At 40.9% G+C, this 17351-nt stretch overlaps 1 long non-coding RNA gene across 2 annotated transcripts; it reads left to right on the forward strand.

Annotated features, from left to right (window-relative positions):
- Positions 1-178: 178 nt before the first annotated feature.
- Positions 179-9111, forward strand: LOC126649452 (uncharacterized). 2 transcript variants are annotated; one of them, XR_007631043.1, is made up of 4 exons: positions 179-530; positions 5352-5441; positions 6612-6698; positions 8980-9111. It is a non-coding gene; the product is annotated as an uncharacterized LOC126649452 (long non-coding RNA). The 2 variants fall into 2 exon arrangements; XR_007631044.1 differs by lacking the exon at positions 179-530 and adding an exon at positions 863-895.
- Positions 9112-17351: the final 8240 nt, after the last annotated feature.

Raw genomic sequence — 17351 nt, forward strand, 5'->3', positions numbered from 1 at the left:
TAGCGACCGCGACATTTCCCCCCGCCTTCCCCGTCCCCGCCCCGTCCCGATCCGGCCATCCCCGCAGGCCCGGGGAGACGCCTGCTCAGCGCGGTGCCTGGCAGCGGGAAGGACGCCGCCGGAGGCAGCGCGCCCCGGTCATGAGGGAGCCGGGAGGAAGCGGGAAAACGTGGTTTTCCAGTGACTGCGAGGGTTCCCCCGCGCCAGTCCCGCGGGAGCGACTCCGGGGACGCGGTGGCTGCTCGTGAAGCCTCCGCCCTACCGGGGTGGGACGCGTGTCCCGCCCGGAGCCGTGCCGGGGTTCATCTGTGCAAGTCGGAGGCAAAAATGTCCGTTGCGGCGTTTTAAATTCAAACGGACTGACCCTCCGTCACGGCGAGTCCCGGGGGTGCAGGGCCTGGGCCCCTCGGCACGCCTGACACCGCCGTGCTCGCCCTGCTGGGAGGGCTGCCCCAGAAAACCCGGCTTCTTGCAAGTATTCAAGAGCAGCAGCAGTGGCAGCATGAGAACCGCCAGCGCCCTGCAGCTTTGTGCGTCTTTTTGCAAGTAGTCGGCCTTCCTGTGTGGGTTGGGGTTTGTGAGATTGTTGATTGGTTTGGTTTGGTTTGGTTTGGTTTTTTCACCAGAGGTAAAAAACACACAATTTTTTTGTTAGGCTGTGCAACCATTCAAAGGCATTTTCCCTAAGATTTTATAGATTTGACTCTTGCGGTTGAGAGGAAAGATTTCAAAATTATCTCTGATGCTTTGTTACCGATCGGGGGATTGGGATTGGTCAACTGCCCGCCCAGATATTCACTCACTGCCCCTCTTCAACAGGGCAGGGAGAGAACGACTGGAAGAGCTCATCGGACAAAATAAAGACAGGGAGATCATTTGCTATTTACTGTCACAGGTAAAATTAACTTGTGAAATTAGGGGTTTTTGCCAATTAAAAATAGAGCTGAACGGTGAGAAACAAATACTAAATGAAAACAAAACCTTCCCACCACCCTACCACTTTCATCCCTCCATTTACAACTCCTCTACCTGTGCAGCACCACGCCCCAAGCAGTGCAGAGGAACTGGAGAATGAGGGCTGCAGCCAGTCCTTAATAGTTCCTCTTTGCTCCTCCTTCTCCTCATACTTGGCTCTAGTGTAGGTTCTTCCACGGGCTGCAGTCCTCAAGAACTACTCAGGCATGAGCTCTTCATGGATGCAGTTCCTTCAGAAAATATCCATCTGCTCCATTTTGGGGTCCTCTAAGAGCTGCAGTGTGGATATTTGCTCCACTGTGGTCCTTTGCATGGGAAATCCTTGCTCCAGCACCTGCAGCACCTCCATCCTCTCTTTCTTCAACCTTGCTGTTCACACTGCTCTTCCTCACATTTTTCCCCCCTCACTCCTCTCTCATCTCACTCCTATGTAGTTGGTTTGCCCTTCCATAAATATGTTTTCCCAGAGGTGCTGGGAGCTCAGCCATGCCCCATGATGGGTCTGTTGGAGCTGTCTGGAAGTGGCTGGAAGTGTCCAGCATGGGGCAGCCCTGTTTCCTCACAGAGATCACCCCTCCACAGCCCTCCACTGCCAGCACCTGGCCAGCCACACCCAGTACATACCCACCAACAAAACTTTAGAGCCATTTTATATTAAACAAAGGAGGGCATTCCTGCTGTAGGAGCAGAAGAAGAGAGGAGAAGCCCGGGAAAAGTAGCAGAGAAATGCTACTTTTGCATTTAGTTGAGCAGGCTAAAAGGCTTGCCCAGCTCAGAGCCTTGGGGACAGCAGAAAGGAGGAAGTGAGACTAATTGCTCAGACATGGTTGCTAAGGAAGAGGGGTGACCGACACCATTTTTGGTGTCAGCTGTACTGTGAAACTGTATGCCTGGGCAGATGTGAAGGCTGCTCTGAGCTTTTGGAGTTGCAATTCAAGTTAATAGCTCAGTCAGCGCTACCCACAGCACCACTAAGTACAGTTTTACATCTCAGTCACAAAGTGGATTTGCTCTATGAACCATTTGTCTGGGTTTCTTGGGTACTGACTGTCTGGATCCTGCTCTTTCATTGAATTCTCTGTGCACCAGCTCTTTCCAAAATGTGTTCAACTAGGACAGTTTGAGACAGTTTGCAAATGCAGAGAGTCTAATACACCCTCACCTCTTCTAGCTCACTCTCTGAAAGTCTACCAGTCCTCCTAGACCCCTGTGTGTTTCATATAGATTAGCTAAGTTCTGCAGTCTTTTCACAACCAGGCTTCCCTTTCTGTTGCACATCCTTTTAAAAAATTGATAAAAAGAATAAAAAATAACATTTGATGCATTTTTGTTAAAAGCTAAAATACCATTTAATTAATCTTCACAAAATCTAAAACTACATTACCAGAATATTGTTACCTCACATTAATTAATGGATCACCTGTTGTAACAGAGAACTTTTTACAGTCTGTGTGTGTAAAGAGACTTCTTTCCCTGCTGAGATGCACACAACTTTACAATAGAAATACCTCACCACTCCTGTCAATAATGCTTCAGAAGGTATTTAAATGCAAGACAAAAAAAAAAAAAAGGTACTTTTACATTTTTAATGAGAAGATGCAAGGCAAATGCAAATTTCTGAGTTACAATTTTCCCATGCTGCTATGACCAATATACTTGTCTTGCAAAATTATCCATCCCATAGACATACAGGATTTTTAGATCACTACAGCTTATCAGGAGAGGCCATAGGTTTTATCTCTCTGGCACAACACAATCTCTCATGCTCCAGGGTGTTTCCTGACAGCAAAGTCCCAGAATAATTAATTATTCCTGAGCAAATTAATATGACTTGTGATTTATGAGAAAATGACTTCTTAAGAAATTACTAATGCCTAGTTCAGTTCTTGACTCTCTCTTCTTATGCCAATCAGACCCAACCCTCTTGGCTTCTGAGATTTGGTACAGTCATAGCCTGAAGTAAAGTAATACAAGATTGCAATAATATCATAGTCACTACCAACCATCACTATACTTACCTTAACTTCAGCAAACTGCTGTAATTAGTGATTTCCCTTGTGGGGATGTTGTGAAATATATCTAATTACAGTGTAATACAGAGTTTTGTGATCTCCAGACAGTGGTTTCTAGGTAACTGAAAAGTAAACCATTTTCATTGTAAAGGTTATATTCTAAAGGTTTTGGTGAGAGAGACTTGCCATATCCATACCTTCTGGGCACATGCAGCTTGCAAGGAGCCTTTAAGATCCTTGCTGTCCTTCTCAGGAAGGCAGTGATTCTGTTTCAGCAAGAAAGGAGTCCTGCTGGGGCAGATGGACAAAGCCTGTATATGGGCTATGTCTCTCTATGGGCTGGCTGTTATCCCCACATTGCTTGGTAGTGCTTGCATGCCCGCAGATAAGATCCTAACTCCATTTCCTCCTTCTCTTGTTTGACACTCTTGTGCATCACCCAAAAAGCACGGGGAGGGAGCTGTTCTCAGTAAACCTCAGGACCTGGAAACCTGCCCAGGTCTTGAGCAGGTATGGTAGGGAAGCAAGAGCTCACTGTGTGTGCATCTGCACTTCTCCAAACACAGATCAGAATCAGTTTGTCTCAGTGCTGTTGGAAGCTTGACAAAATGCACAAAGCCAAACTTTCACAATTTTCTTCTTAATGAAGTTCATTGTATTCTGTGTGTGTCTCTTAAAGCTCTTGAAATCATATCTTTGTGACAAAATCTGAAGTGTGTCTTGTTTAAAGCAGGTTTTTAATCCTGTTCGTTGTTGAGAAGACTTTGAAAATATCATCTCTAAGACATGACAATGAAAAAAATATCTTAAATGTTCTTACTTTCTAAAAGCTCATTTCATGTTTTCTATCAACAAAGTATATAAATCCTGTACTCAAGACCCTAGCAACTTACCTAGAATTGGCATAAAGCCTTGAAAAGGATTCCTTGTTAAAATTAGATTCCCCCATACTCATACAAAATGTGAATTACAGATGAGACAAATCCTTCCACAGTATTCAATTCCTTACATAGTATTAATAGAGAGGAAGGGAAGGATACTTTACTTCTTCTGTGAGGCCATGTTCTGATAGAGCAGAACTGGTACAGAGAGCATCTCTTGCTTCGAACTAGTTATTTAAGTCCCCAATCACCTATGCAGTGGGACAGCCCAAATGTTTGTACAGACATGGTAAACTGTGTTGGGAAACCAATGAACGTGTAAAACAACCATTTCAATCAGATATCTGTGCATTTGGTCTCATAGAGACAGACACTTTTTTTCCTCCTTTTTTTTTTTCAGAAGCAGATGAAGAATATACGGAATAGTATTTTCACACAGCAGTCATTCACACATACTGTGTGACCACATTGGCCTTTTTTGGTCTTTGTAGCAGATTCTTTACTACTGGAGGCTCTTGGCAGACTGAACACCAACAGAAGCTAGTCTGGAACTTATGACCAGGTGGAAAAAATAACATGGTACTAGAATCTATTTTCCATTGCTAGTAGTGATTTGGGACCAATGTCCTCACAAGTTTTTGAGCAATATATGGCTTTTCAGCATCTCCTTGCAAATAGAAATTATCCCTGGTCACCAGTAATTTTCTGAATCAAACTGCTGCTGCTCAACAAGGGAATGCTTTTTTGTAGTTGTCCCCAGCGTACAGTCTGTGATACACAGCTTTAATGCTGGCATTCTTTGAGTGGGAACAATGGACAGGTGTGCCCATGTCCCAGGTTACTGTGAACTATATGCTATGACAAGGAAAAGCACAAACAGTCAGACTAAGTAGTTCATGCTTGCTAACTTGTTTGTTCAGAAATTACCTTCCACATATTCCCAACATGAATTACCTTCCCTGTAAGGAATTATATCATGTCTACAGATCTTTTTCTGTTCCTGGTGTTTGGGTGTGCTGATTTTGTCTGGGATAGAGTTAATTTTCTTCACAGTGGCTGGTATGGGGCTGTGTTTTGGATTTGTGCTGAACCCAGCGTTGGTAATGTAGAGATGTTTCTGTTATTGCTGAGCAGTGCTAACACAAGGCCAAGCCCTGGTGAGGGAGTTGGGGTGTGGGGAAGGTTGGGAGGAGTCACAGCCAGGACTGGTGACCCAAACTGACCAAAGGGCTATTCTGAAAAATATGACATCAAGCTCAGTATATAAGGCTGTGGGGAAGAAGGAACAGGGGGGACATTTGGAGGTATGCCATTTGTCTTCCCAAGTCACCATTAAACATGATGGGGCCCTGCTTTCCCAGAGATGGCTGAACACCTGCCTGCCCACATGAAGCAGTGAATCAATTCTTTATTTTGCTTTGCTTGTGTGTTTGGCTTTTGCTTTCCCTATTAAACTGTCTTTATCTGGCTTTTACCCTTCCAGTTCTCTCTTGGATCCTGCTGGTGTGGGAGTGAGCAAGTGGCTGTGTGTGTCTTGGTTGCTGACTGGGGTGAAACCATGACAGGAACAAAGGTGAGCAGAGTTCTGTGCAGTACATGAAACACAGACCGACAGCACAGTATTTAAAATCATTCTTAGAGGACACTACAAAGAACCACAAGTAACTTCAGAAGGTTTTTTATCGAAGATCTAAAGAGTCAATACTTTTTAAAAGGTATAAATTAAATATTTTGGCCAAAGGAATGAAAGAATATGTCCTAATAGTAGCATAATGGACAACATAATGCATGATACAAACCCAACATTAATTCTGAACTTTGCCGTAAGCCATCTCTGTGACAGAAATTCTGCAGCTGTGAAGGTCACAATCTGCTTAAGGGCTGCTAATGTATTGAGTGCACTTACTCAAACAGGGTACAATTAAGTTTTCAGCTATAAAGCATATTCTTATTCAGCAATTACAGGTTCATAGATCTTGCATAAGAGTCTATATCCTAGATCCTGTTTTGTGATATGAAGAGCTGCCATCATCAGGGTGTTGCCTGACATTCAGTTTGCTTGAAAACCTTGTGTTCCACCCAAGGCTCTGGCTGAGGCAAACAGACTCTTCAGTTTAATGTTAAATGAAAATAAAATGTAATGACATTAAAGTTTATGAAGTGTATCTTTTTAGTTCATGTTTAATAGGGCAAAAATTCAGATCACTGGCTACAGTGCTGATTCAGCAAGGCATGTAGGCACATGCTAAAACCTACCAGATTTCAGTGGGATTTGAGCAAGTGCAAAGAGTTAGTCACATAGATAAAATTAAGATGAGTTTTAACAGCTTGCTGCATCATAGCCCAGCAGCCCTTATATTCTTCCCTAAGCTCAGAGGATGTTTTTTGTTCTAAAGAGATCTCTAGTTCCCTGTGTATCCCAGTTAAAATTGACAGGATCATCTGCCGGCATCTGCCTCCAGTTACATCTCTTTATCCTTTATCCAGGTCTCTAGCACCTAACACTGGTGTGCTCAGTGGAGCACTGTTCTAAAAGTAGTGTCTGTGAAAGTATCCCTCTGTCACAATCCTAATGTGGGAAAGTCAAGAAAGCTCTGAGTAAATGTGGTCTGCTCTGAACTCTTAATACATTGATACTTTTTAGAGCCTTTTTGTCTGTAGGAGAATAGAGTTTTATTTGTTGAGGTTTTTTACTTGCTTAGTGTTTGACATAATACCAATCCTCTTTCACTGTTGGTTTCAGCTGTTGCTGTGACACAGAGGAACAATTGCTGAGACCTGGGGTAAAGACTGTCTTCCTAATTCTAGTGCAGAAGACCATCACGAATGGGTAATTGCAGGTGGCATGTTAATTTGTTATTACACAATTTATCATAATTTGTCTATCGGAAATTTTATTTTACATTGTTGCACAGTTCACTGATGTTTTTCCAATTTTAAAAGCTCTTAATATTAATTTTGTGGGATGGCTTTATCTATGGTGCCAACCTGCCATGCATATTGTCCTTGTGGGCGTAACAGTGGCTGCCTGATGCTCCCAATGTGACTGGCAAAAAGTGACAGAAGTAGGATCTTCAACAAAAATGTAGAAGACATCACTGATCCGACCCTTGTTGAAATCCTGGCAAAATACACTCAAGAACTACAGCAGTGCTGTACTCTGCTTACATTAACTTTAAGGAATTACACAGGAATCTGTAACCCTGAACAACCCACACATAGGTCAAGACTTTTATCAAACTTCATCAGAACAATAATGAGACAGTGAATCAGATCTAAAATAACATATAAATATTCAGTGTTAACTGTAAAAAAGTCCTGTTATTAAAGTAAACAAACACAGGATTCTATTTGTTTAACCTTTTCTTCCCTTTCTGTCTTACAACATAACATGCAATAAACATTCTGGAGACACTGTTTTTGGGAATACTGCTACGTCACTGTAAGACTCTGAGGAATAAATTAGTTAAATTGTTGATAACACATAATAGCAAGGGATACTGCAGAGACAGCAGATGGAAAGAAAATACTGGAGTAATTATTATTTGGAAGAGTTTAAACTCTAAAGCTTGCTTGAATGTTAGGAAGACTCACATTAAGGCTGGTTTTCAAATAATGTGGTTTGCACCAAAGGAGCAAAAATGTTCCATATAAAAATCAACAAATTGCAACAAAGTTGTTCTCAGACACAGAGCAACTGGGATGGAATAAAAGACACGTTCTCTTGCAAAATAAACCAATTCACATGTGGAAGAACCTTCCTCTCAATCCATACAGATTCTGATATTGTAAGGTGAAATCCCAAAGGAAACCTGTGATCATAAACAGAGGTAAATACACCCCACATAACCTACATGTAATTAGGCAATGTGATCCTGCATTAAAGGTCAAAAGAAGGGAAGCACAGCCACGTCAGGATAACCCGGTGCAGAGCTGACCAATAAACAGTGTGAAAATGCCTTTGATTTAAGGCAAATGAAGTCTTTTCTCATTCAACCCCCTGCTGTTTTGATGATTTTCAATCCTTCTCTTCCTAGGAGCTCAGGGGTTATTCAACCTGCAGTAATCTCTCTAAAATTTTTTCAAGAGAGGCATCAGGACAAGGTCAAATGAAAAAAGGAACTGAAGTCCAATAATGATAAGTGACTTTGGGGCTCACACTTTACTCTGTTTCAGACCTTTTCAGCACGATCTATGTCCCCAGAAGAACAGTCTAATAATTGCCTCTGGTTTTAATCACATAAGGAAAAACCTCTCTCTCCTGTACTTCTGCTAGTGGTTGAACATCTTCAGTACTGGCAAATTATCAAACAGTGCCTTTTTTTTCTTTTTGAGTTCACAATATACACTGGGATCCAGTGCTGGCAAACAAATTAGATTCCTGGGTAGATTTCCTAGTATGGTAGGTCCCCTAGTTAGATATGGAACTCTGAGTTTGTCACCCAAAGCAATCTTTTTGTAGGCAGTGGGAAAAAACTTTGGGATGGCAATTGCACTCAGGTAAGCACTTTTGGATGGCAGATAACCTGAAGTACCTCAGCTTTCAATTTTTCTTTCTTAGTAAAGTCAACAAAGGGTGATGAACACACTTAGACACCAAAACTTTAGACAAGGCCGTTTTAGGTAAATCACACTTTTTGTGTGCAACTGTTTATCATGTATTATTTTCAGCATTGCTGTACATAAATGAAACCACAGTCCATTGCCTGAAAGGGCTTACATCTGGAAAGCAGCTAAGCCAAATCATCTCACACACACAATAAAAGGTCAATTCAGCTCACACACACATTAAAGAGGTGCCCACTATAACAAACCTGCTTCACACAACTGGCTAAATTATACTCACTTGTTATTTATGAAGTTATTAATAATATATCTATTTAGATAAATATAGTGAATAAATAACCCTGAATTATACCCTGAAATAAATCCATTTAAAATCTTATTCAGGTATACAAAAGGGTTAGAATTTAAATGCTTTTTAAAGATAAGGTAAGCACAATATTAATTTTCTGGATTAAACTGTTTTGTGGTCAATTTTTTATATTGCCTATTTAAAATTACTTGCTTTTAAAATAATTTGCTTTGAAGTTCCTCTCTCTATTTTGCAGTTATTTACACACCAAAGGACTAAAGAGGAAATAGTAGAAAGCAACAAGAAAATCATTAGAAAACATCAAAAATACAGCCAGGTGCCATGAATGTGAAAGAAGCTCACTAGAGAAAAGCCCCAAACCACAGAATGTGAGCGAAACTGAACTTAAATGTAAATAAAACAAAATATGTCTTCCATAATGAGACACTGCACTTTGTTGAAATGTCAATGCATCTCTCTCGGCTGTGGCAGAGCACTGAAATACTTTCCACGGATGGGGTGTTGGGCACTGACTCATTGCACAGCTCAGGATGGCTCAGAGGTCACAGAATATGATGGGATAACTTGTCTGTGTCATGATGTCCTGCAACCTGCTGGCTGTTCTGCCGAGAGGCTGCATCAGCAGCTCATGGGAGAAGGCTTGGTCTCCTCCCACCATTCCTGTGGGAAAGCCTGGCTTCCAAATCACACAGTCAAGTTCAGTGTTTTCCGTTGTTACATTTGTTGCCAGTTCCACCTCATCTTCATGCCAGTAGCTTCTTTCTGAAAGACCTGCTCCTGACTGTCCCCTGATGCCAAAGTCAGTATCCCAGGCAATAGGTCGTTTCTAGTTTCCTTTTCTTACTGTGGGGACTCCAAACCCTCTGAGAGGATGTCAGCAATGATGGTTGCACCTCTTCAAGGGAATAGGAGTCACAAAACCAGGAAAACTTCTGACATCATTTTTTATGATATGCATATTATATGCTGAGGTTTATATGCTCAGCATATAAAGTTAAGGGGAAGAAATATAAGAGGGGGAACATTCAGAGTGGTGACATTTTTCTTCCCAAGTCACCATTATGCATGATGGAATCTGGCTTTCCTGGAGATGACTCAGTGGAAAGCAGTGAATTAATTCCTTGATTTGTTTTGCTTGAAGGCATGGGGTTTGCTTTCCCTATTAAACTGTCTTTATCTCGAACCGTGAGTTTTTTTTGCTTTTACCCTTTGGATTCTCTTCCCCATCCCGCTATGGGGGAAGTAAGCAAGTAGCTGGGTCAGGCTGAGCTGCTGGCTGGGTTTAAACCATGACAGCAGGAAAGATTAATGATGATGTGTTATTAGTTGACAATGAAAAAACTGCTGCAAAACATTTGTTCTGCTGTTTGGAATTTCTGCTAAATTAAAAATTTTCTCAGTCTTATCCTGGCAATGGGACAAAAGTTGGGCTCACATAAAGCTGGCAGTAAGGTGGGGTACAGCAGCATTAAAACTAGCATGTATGTGATAGCTCCTCTGTGACATTGGCTTTTCCTCAGCCTCATGAAACTGTGACTGACTTTGACAGTGCCTTGGGCTTAATACCACTAGAGGTCATGCGGTGTCCTTATTATCTAAGCTGCTTTTGAAAAATGCTCTAATACCCACATCTAGTAGGTGTGTTTGTACTGCCTGTATTTGCAGACACTGCTTTGGCCTCTAGATGTCCCAGCTTTGTATGCATGTAATAACCACGTCACAATAAATCACCCCATCTATTCTACTGCTCAAACTTGGAATTTATCTTGTCTAGCACACAACAGGAAATTGGGAATATGCAAATACTATTAACATGAAAAACCTTCTCCATAGAATAAAGTATTCTATTCACTAAGATAAGGAATAAAAAGGAAAGACAGTTCAGCATAACATCAAATCCTTTCCTACAATACTTTAAGTTGTGACTGTCCTTACAATACCAGTTCTGTCTGACCTGACTGCTGTGATGCTGATTCCACTAACATGTTTGTCTTGGACCTTTCCTATCTTGAAGTTACAGCTTGAGATTATATTGATTGCATCTCGAAGCAGCTGACAACTACTCTCTGTCTTTTGATTTCAAACCTTTTGTGTCTTTCTTCTCGCTGTCTTTGGCCAGCAGCCTAGAAGTCAATAAACAACAAACACCTTACCTGTATCAAGCACATGAAAGCTCCGTATAGAATAGGCATGATTTAGGAAGCTGTCAGACTTCACATTCTGTCACAGCTTGGCCCAGCCCTACTATCATAATTTTTCCTGTAGATGCAGATATGTCGTGAGAGGGTTCGACTGTTGGAACCAGTGTATTTCTCCTTAGAGCTTGCCAGTGGTATTAGCCAGGGTCCATCAGGAGCTAAAACTTGCCCAATAGCCCTGCCTTCACTAGCCCAAGTTTGCTTATTTTTGGAAAAGGGCAACCAGTTCCCAGTACTGGCAGCACCTGGTCTTATTCTGGAATAATGTCTCATTGTCATCTTTCAGCCAGGCAGACCCTCCTGCCTCCCGGCCTTGGGATGCTCACCAGTAGTGTGGAACTGGCTATCTGCGTAGCCTTTTAAAAAACATGTCTACAAATTTCCTACTTGATTTGTCAGACTCTGCAAAATGAGACAGTATTAGTCAATCAGTTCTTTAGTTTCCACAGTAATAAAAATTTACAATTAAATTGTTCTCATCCTTTTGAAACACTAATCTCTTAGACTTTCATCAGTCCGAAAAACTCTGGAGATAATTATTGCTGACCCTCTGGTAAGCTCGGTTGGTTAGAATATTGTGCTAATAACAGAAAGGTTGTGGGTTTGATCCCACATGGGATGGGCCATTCACTTAAGAGCTGGGCTTAAAGATCCTTGAAGGGTCCCTTCAAACTCAGAATATTCTGTGAAATTGTTATTAAACAATGATGTTGCATTCATAATCTCATAATTGATAATCTAATCTCATTCTATCATACATTGATAATCTCATCAAGGTACATAAATATCTGAGGGGAAGGTGTAAAGGAGATGGAACCAGGCTGTGCTCAGTGGCAGGACCAGAGGCAATGGACACAAACTGAAACACAGTACTTTCTCTCTGACCATCAGAACACAGTTTTTACTCTGAGGGTGACTGAGCACTGGCACAGGTTGCCCAAGGGGGTGTGGAATCTCCATGCTTGGAGTTGTTTAAAGGCTGTGTGGACACGTTTCTGGGCAATTGGCTCAAGGTGGCCCTGCTTGAGCAGGGCAGTGGGACAAGGTGGACTCCAGAGATCCCCTCCAACCCCAACCATCCTGATTACTGGCCAGTTAACTGACATTCTGTCAGTCTCTTAATAAGTTATTTCTAATCTATGCGGGAGATTGCTTAGATTGTAAAAATTGACTGTATTATTATATTGTTAATAGTTCAGCCCTTTCAGCAGAAATAGAACCTATGGCAGGTAAGTTATACCTTTGCACCTCTAGTTATACGTCAGACCTCTAGATGTTTATTCAAAACTGCAGAGCACAGTGTCCAGCATGATGGACATTTATCACTCAAACTCACTCTTCCATGGATGTTTTAGGGTCTCACATTTTTAGGAGAATGGTTGTCCACACAGCCTTTAAAGAACTCCAAGGATGGAGATTATTTTCCTGTAGAAAAAACATGAAGTTTTCTGTTTGGTTGGTCGGGGATCCCTCCCCCCAGAACGAAAGCAAACTTATGCAACTTCAGATATATCTTCTCAAGACGGATCTAACCTCTTTGCTTTGTATGTATAACCATGGCTCTGAGCTGCCTAGTTCAGATAAACCCAAAATATGTAGCATAACTTTGCTTACAAGGATTCATTTCCTAGCCTATGCAATGCCCACAGATGCACATATCAAGCAAAACCAAGATTTAATAATTTTGAGTTTCTGTTTCTCTGTCAAGAAGATAACAGAGGCCTTCTCCAGGAGAGCTTTGTCAGAAGATTCTGTATAACTGTGCAAATATAGAACAGAAATATTTTACAACAAATTTGAATACCAAGACACTGCACCCACATTTTTTCCTAATCTTTCCTCCTTTACGCTTTAGAACTGCATTTGAGTAAACCTTCCAAAGGCACTGTTTCTGGTAGTGATCAACTGACAACTGACACTAACAGAGCATCTATGTGCCTGCATGCAGTTTCAAATTATGTTCACATTACCCCTCATGAGTCTAGACAAGATAAGTTTTGCACAGAAAGCTAAGTTGTAATTCACTTTCCTCAACTGAGGCTCATTTACTCTTTTCCAGAACTTTTTTCAGACTCTCCTGGGACAAGCTGAGCTGTGGCACTAGGATATTCACTTGTTTTAATATTTATGGGGAATATCGCGGGAAGTGATGAGTGATGCTAAGAGTGATTGCTTGGATGCTTCAGTGAGCAATTGCAACACTGAAGGTCATAACTGTGATTTGCACCTGCAGAGGGTAATGAACTGCTTTCTTCTGAGGAACAAGAGACAACCTGCTTTGTCCCTAGTGGGATGACACTTCCTGAGATCATATAGAGCTAGAAGGGGAAATAATCCTCTTTGGGTATAAGGAAAATGGCAGAGCACCCTTTGATAGATAAAGCTTCTAGTCATATCTTTCTCAAACACTTTAAAAGCTTACCACGAAATAAAGCTGTGAGACATGGCTGCACAGTGCCAAACTCTTGCACCTAGCATGGAAGAGCTTTTACTCCAGCTAGACTTTTCTCTACTGGAAAGGCTAATTATGATTTCTGCACTTGCACTGATGGAAAATGAGAGTTCTGGTGTTTCTCAGCTATCTGACACCTCTGAGGAACTAGTACTAGCAAAGAAATGTGTCACAATTGTTAACATTTCCAAAAAACTGGAGATTCAAACAAATTTGTTTTTCGGTAAAAATATGACATGTTCTTCAGAATTTAATTGCAGAACACTTAGTTGTCTTCAAACTCACATCTCAGTGGAGCATGTTTTATGGGATCCTGGGGTGTGCAGATATCTTATGCAGGCACACAAGAGTAGCCCACAAGATATTCCCACTATTGCCAGAATTTGGCTATAGGTTCAAAATTGGTTGCCATTTAAATCACAGTGACAGGAGAGTTTGATTTTCAAAGGGAAGAAAGGAGAAAGAAGGCAAAGAAAGGAGCGTGGCTGACAGGCTAGCTGCTCTGCAAGGCTGACCTGCCTACTAATCAACCTGTTACTGCACTCTGGATTAATGTGCTAGAAAATGTGAGTGTGCAAAGGCAGTTGCATAAACATGTCACATATTAAGATAAGGATTTGTTTGATTTTCCGGTTTATTATAAACCCAGGTGACTGTGAGGCCTTTCTGTATCAGAATCAGTACTACAACGGCATGTTAGGTCAGTGAAGGTTTCAAAATTGCTGCTTTCAGCAGCAGAAAGGGCCAGCCTGAACAGACTTGTGTAATACCAAAAAGGTCTTGATAGAGTGCAAGCTCTCCAGTGTGACTGACAAGGAGTGGACGATGTTACTGCCAACAGCTTGGAGAGAGAACAGAGCTTTAAAATAGGACCTTGCATTTGCTTCACATGGCATCATTCAACTCTGGGAATAAGAATAAACCTGAAGTGATATATTCATTCATGTCGTAAGAAAGACTTTCTTAACAAACATATAAAAATGCAGAAGGTACTATATGATTGTGCTTCTAGGAGAATGAACTTTTAAATAAACAAAGACTGACAAGCAAAAGGAAGATTAATCCATATCTATCTTTGTGGTGTTTTGGTCAGAGTCCTGTGATTCAATCCTGCGAGTCAATCATCAACTACTTGCAAATGTACATATTTATTAGCATTTAATACTAACCAAAATCCTCCTGCATCCCTCCAGGCATGGCTGAACTCTGTTGAATGGCTAGATTTTGTCCTTTGATCTATTTCAGTGCAATCTCATAACTTTAGTTTGAAGCTTTTGATAGCTCTGTTATTATCCCACTTGGCCTTCCATCTTCCAAACCACACCTCATTGTTTCTGCCTAAAGCGTGGCCTCTCAAACAGCAAGCAGATCAAAGACCTCTGCCTGGCACCAGATCAAAAATAACAAACAGGAAGAAAGGAGGAATAGAATAAAATGAGTTTTGCTAAGCAGGCAAGCTGACTTCTGCAACATACTTGGCGACTAACAGGCGGAGGTCCTACCTGTAGAGAACATGAAGGAGCTTTAGTGCAGAACAGCTTGGGAAGACAGGTGGAGGCCTGCCAGAAAAAGTCTGTAGTGCAAACTGTAACCTCAGGGTTATTACAATGACAGAGCTACCCCGAGGTGAAATTACTGATGTTCCTAGTGAAGTGAAAACACCACAGTCACCTGTTATCTACACCACTGCAAGAAACTGAGCTATGTGAACACAGCTCTCTTATAACGATGCAATCTGGTTTTCAGAGATACACAAAGAGACTCAACTTTTAACTTTTTTTTCTTATTTGGTAGCATACACTCTGGATGATCCAGTTTAAATACGTCAGTTTAAGTATTCATGCACCATGATACCAATCCGTAAGCGTAAAGAGGCAGCAAACTTTGGTCTGCATGAACCAAATATAATGTGCATATCAAGTTCCCTGGCAACAACATTAGATAGAACACAGTGAATTGAGGAGAATTCAATTACATAACTATTAAACTTTGATGTTCTACACAGACAGAAACAATCATGCTGCCATCACCATTTTGCATATGGGATTTAATTACATCCACACAGTCCAGAGAAAGGATAAGTTGCATTTGATTTTGCACACAACAGTGGTGAACGCTACTTTTTTAATTCAGTAAAAGTATTTAGGGACAGATTCCTAGGATAAGGTGACACCTGTGCAAAGGCTACAGGGACAAGGCAATAGTGAAAACACCTGGCAAATGTGAATGTGAAATTTCAAAGCTTGAGCTGATGGTAGCACTGACATTATGGTTTTCTCCACAAACAGCACAGCTCAGCTGAAAAAAAAAAAAACACCAAACCTCCCCCCCCCAAACTGGGATATTATACTCAAGTATTGAAAGAATTACCTAGATATTTCTCACTGTTGCCTGGAGAGTAAGGGGCATAGTATTTAGCCAACTGTGTGAATGTTGAAGAATAAACACAGGTTACTGGTGAAAGACTTTGCAGAAAGTAATTTAAGACCCTGACTGCAGCTCATCTGAGAGGTGGATGAAATTACAATATACATAGAAGTTGTCTTCTTAAAAAGAGGCAGTACTTAGCTACAGACTCTGCCTGGCACTATGCAGCACACGAAAAGACCCAGAGCAGATCGACAGAAGAGAGCCTGTTATTGTCATTTAGCTTTTTATTTTACAACTTTATTGGCATTACACATATTTAGCATGGTATTGCATATCTGTAGTCTGCTTTGAGGCCTGTAGGTGGTTATATCCTAAAGATATACATTATATTGTATGTAGATTGTATATCCTAAAGACACACAATAAAGATTTAGTTGTATAATGCTCTCATTACACCAGAAATGTTAATTTTGAATGTGAGATTTAACATAAGGCAGTCTTGAGGCAGAAATTTTTAATGGTTCACATAGGTTTAGGAGCTAGGTTTTCAGGGCAAATTACTGCTTTTCATCTTTAAGAGGGTTACAAATGACAGCACTGTCAATGTAAACTTTCAGCCCTGCACAATCAAATATTTAAAGATAATTGCACATAATTGCAATAGATTTTCATGGTTGTTGAGAAGAGTTTGCATAAATAACATATTTAAAAGAACTACATATAAACAGAAATGTGGATTTACATAGCTGTAATCTTGAAATATTTGTAAAATGGAGCCTCCCAAAGAATAATACATATCACAAGACAATTCCAGATGCACTAGCAGGAGGAAAGACTCTTGTATCTAGAGCACCCCAATAAATAACCACAGAAAAGTGGCAACAACATTAAGAAAGAGCACATCCCTAAAGGAAATAAGACCTGGCATGTAACTAATTAAAGATGTGGCCTAAGGTATTGTGCTTTCATTTTATGCAAAATAATGGCTAAAATACATGTTAGAAGTTATGACTGAAAATAGCTCTGGAAGAAATGTCACACGAGCAGAAACGTCAGCACTGCTTACACCACCACTGGAAGCTGTGAGGGAATTCCCCTGGCAGCCAAAGGGAAAGCAACCTCCTGCTGAAGCTAATTAAAACAAAACAAACAAACAAAAACCAAACAAAAAAACCAAACAAAAAGCTCTAAAAGAGAACACAAACCCGCCTTCTACAGCATTTTGTATTTCTTTAAAGGCAAACATATTAATTACTCAGAACTCCATCTTTTAAAGGGGTTGTGATTCATTTAAGAAAAAAAGCTAAAGGAGAAGGTGCTGATTTTGGCTTGCTTGCAAAAAGCAACTTTTCTTTCCTTCCCCTAAGGCGAGATGAGTTTAAAGCAGTAAGGATATATTCTTTTATTTTTCAGCAAAAAAAAGGGCAAAATAAAAGTACTGACCAGCTATCTATTCATTTCCTACAATTGTCTTGCTTCCTAGAAGCAAATCTCCACTGGGATGTATTTGGATGGAAACCTTCAAGTTAACGATTTGTTTTTAGTAAGTTTTCCTGTGCCTTATTGGAAGGAAAAGAAAAAAAAAAT

Source organism: Myiozetetes cayanensis, unplaced genomic scaffold, assembly GCF_022539395.1.
Source record: "Myiozetetes cayanensis isolate MyiCay16 unplaced genomic scaffold, myiCay2020 scf5-8, whole genome shotgun sequence".
In the NCBI taxonomy this organism is placed as follows: Eukaryota; Metazoa; Chordata; class Aves; order Passeriformes; family Tyrannidae; genus Myiozetetes; species Myiozetetes cayanensis.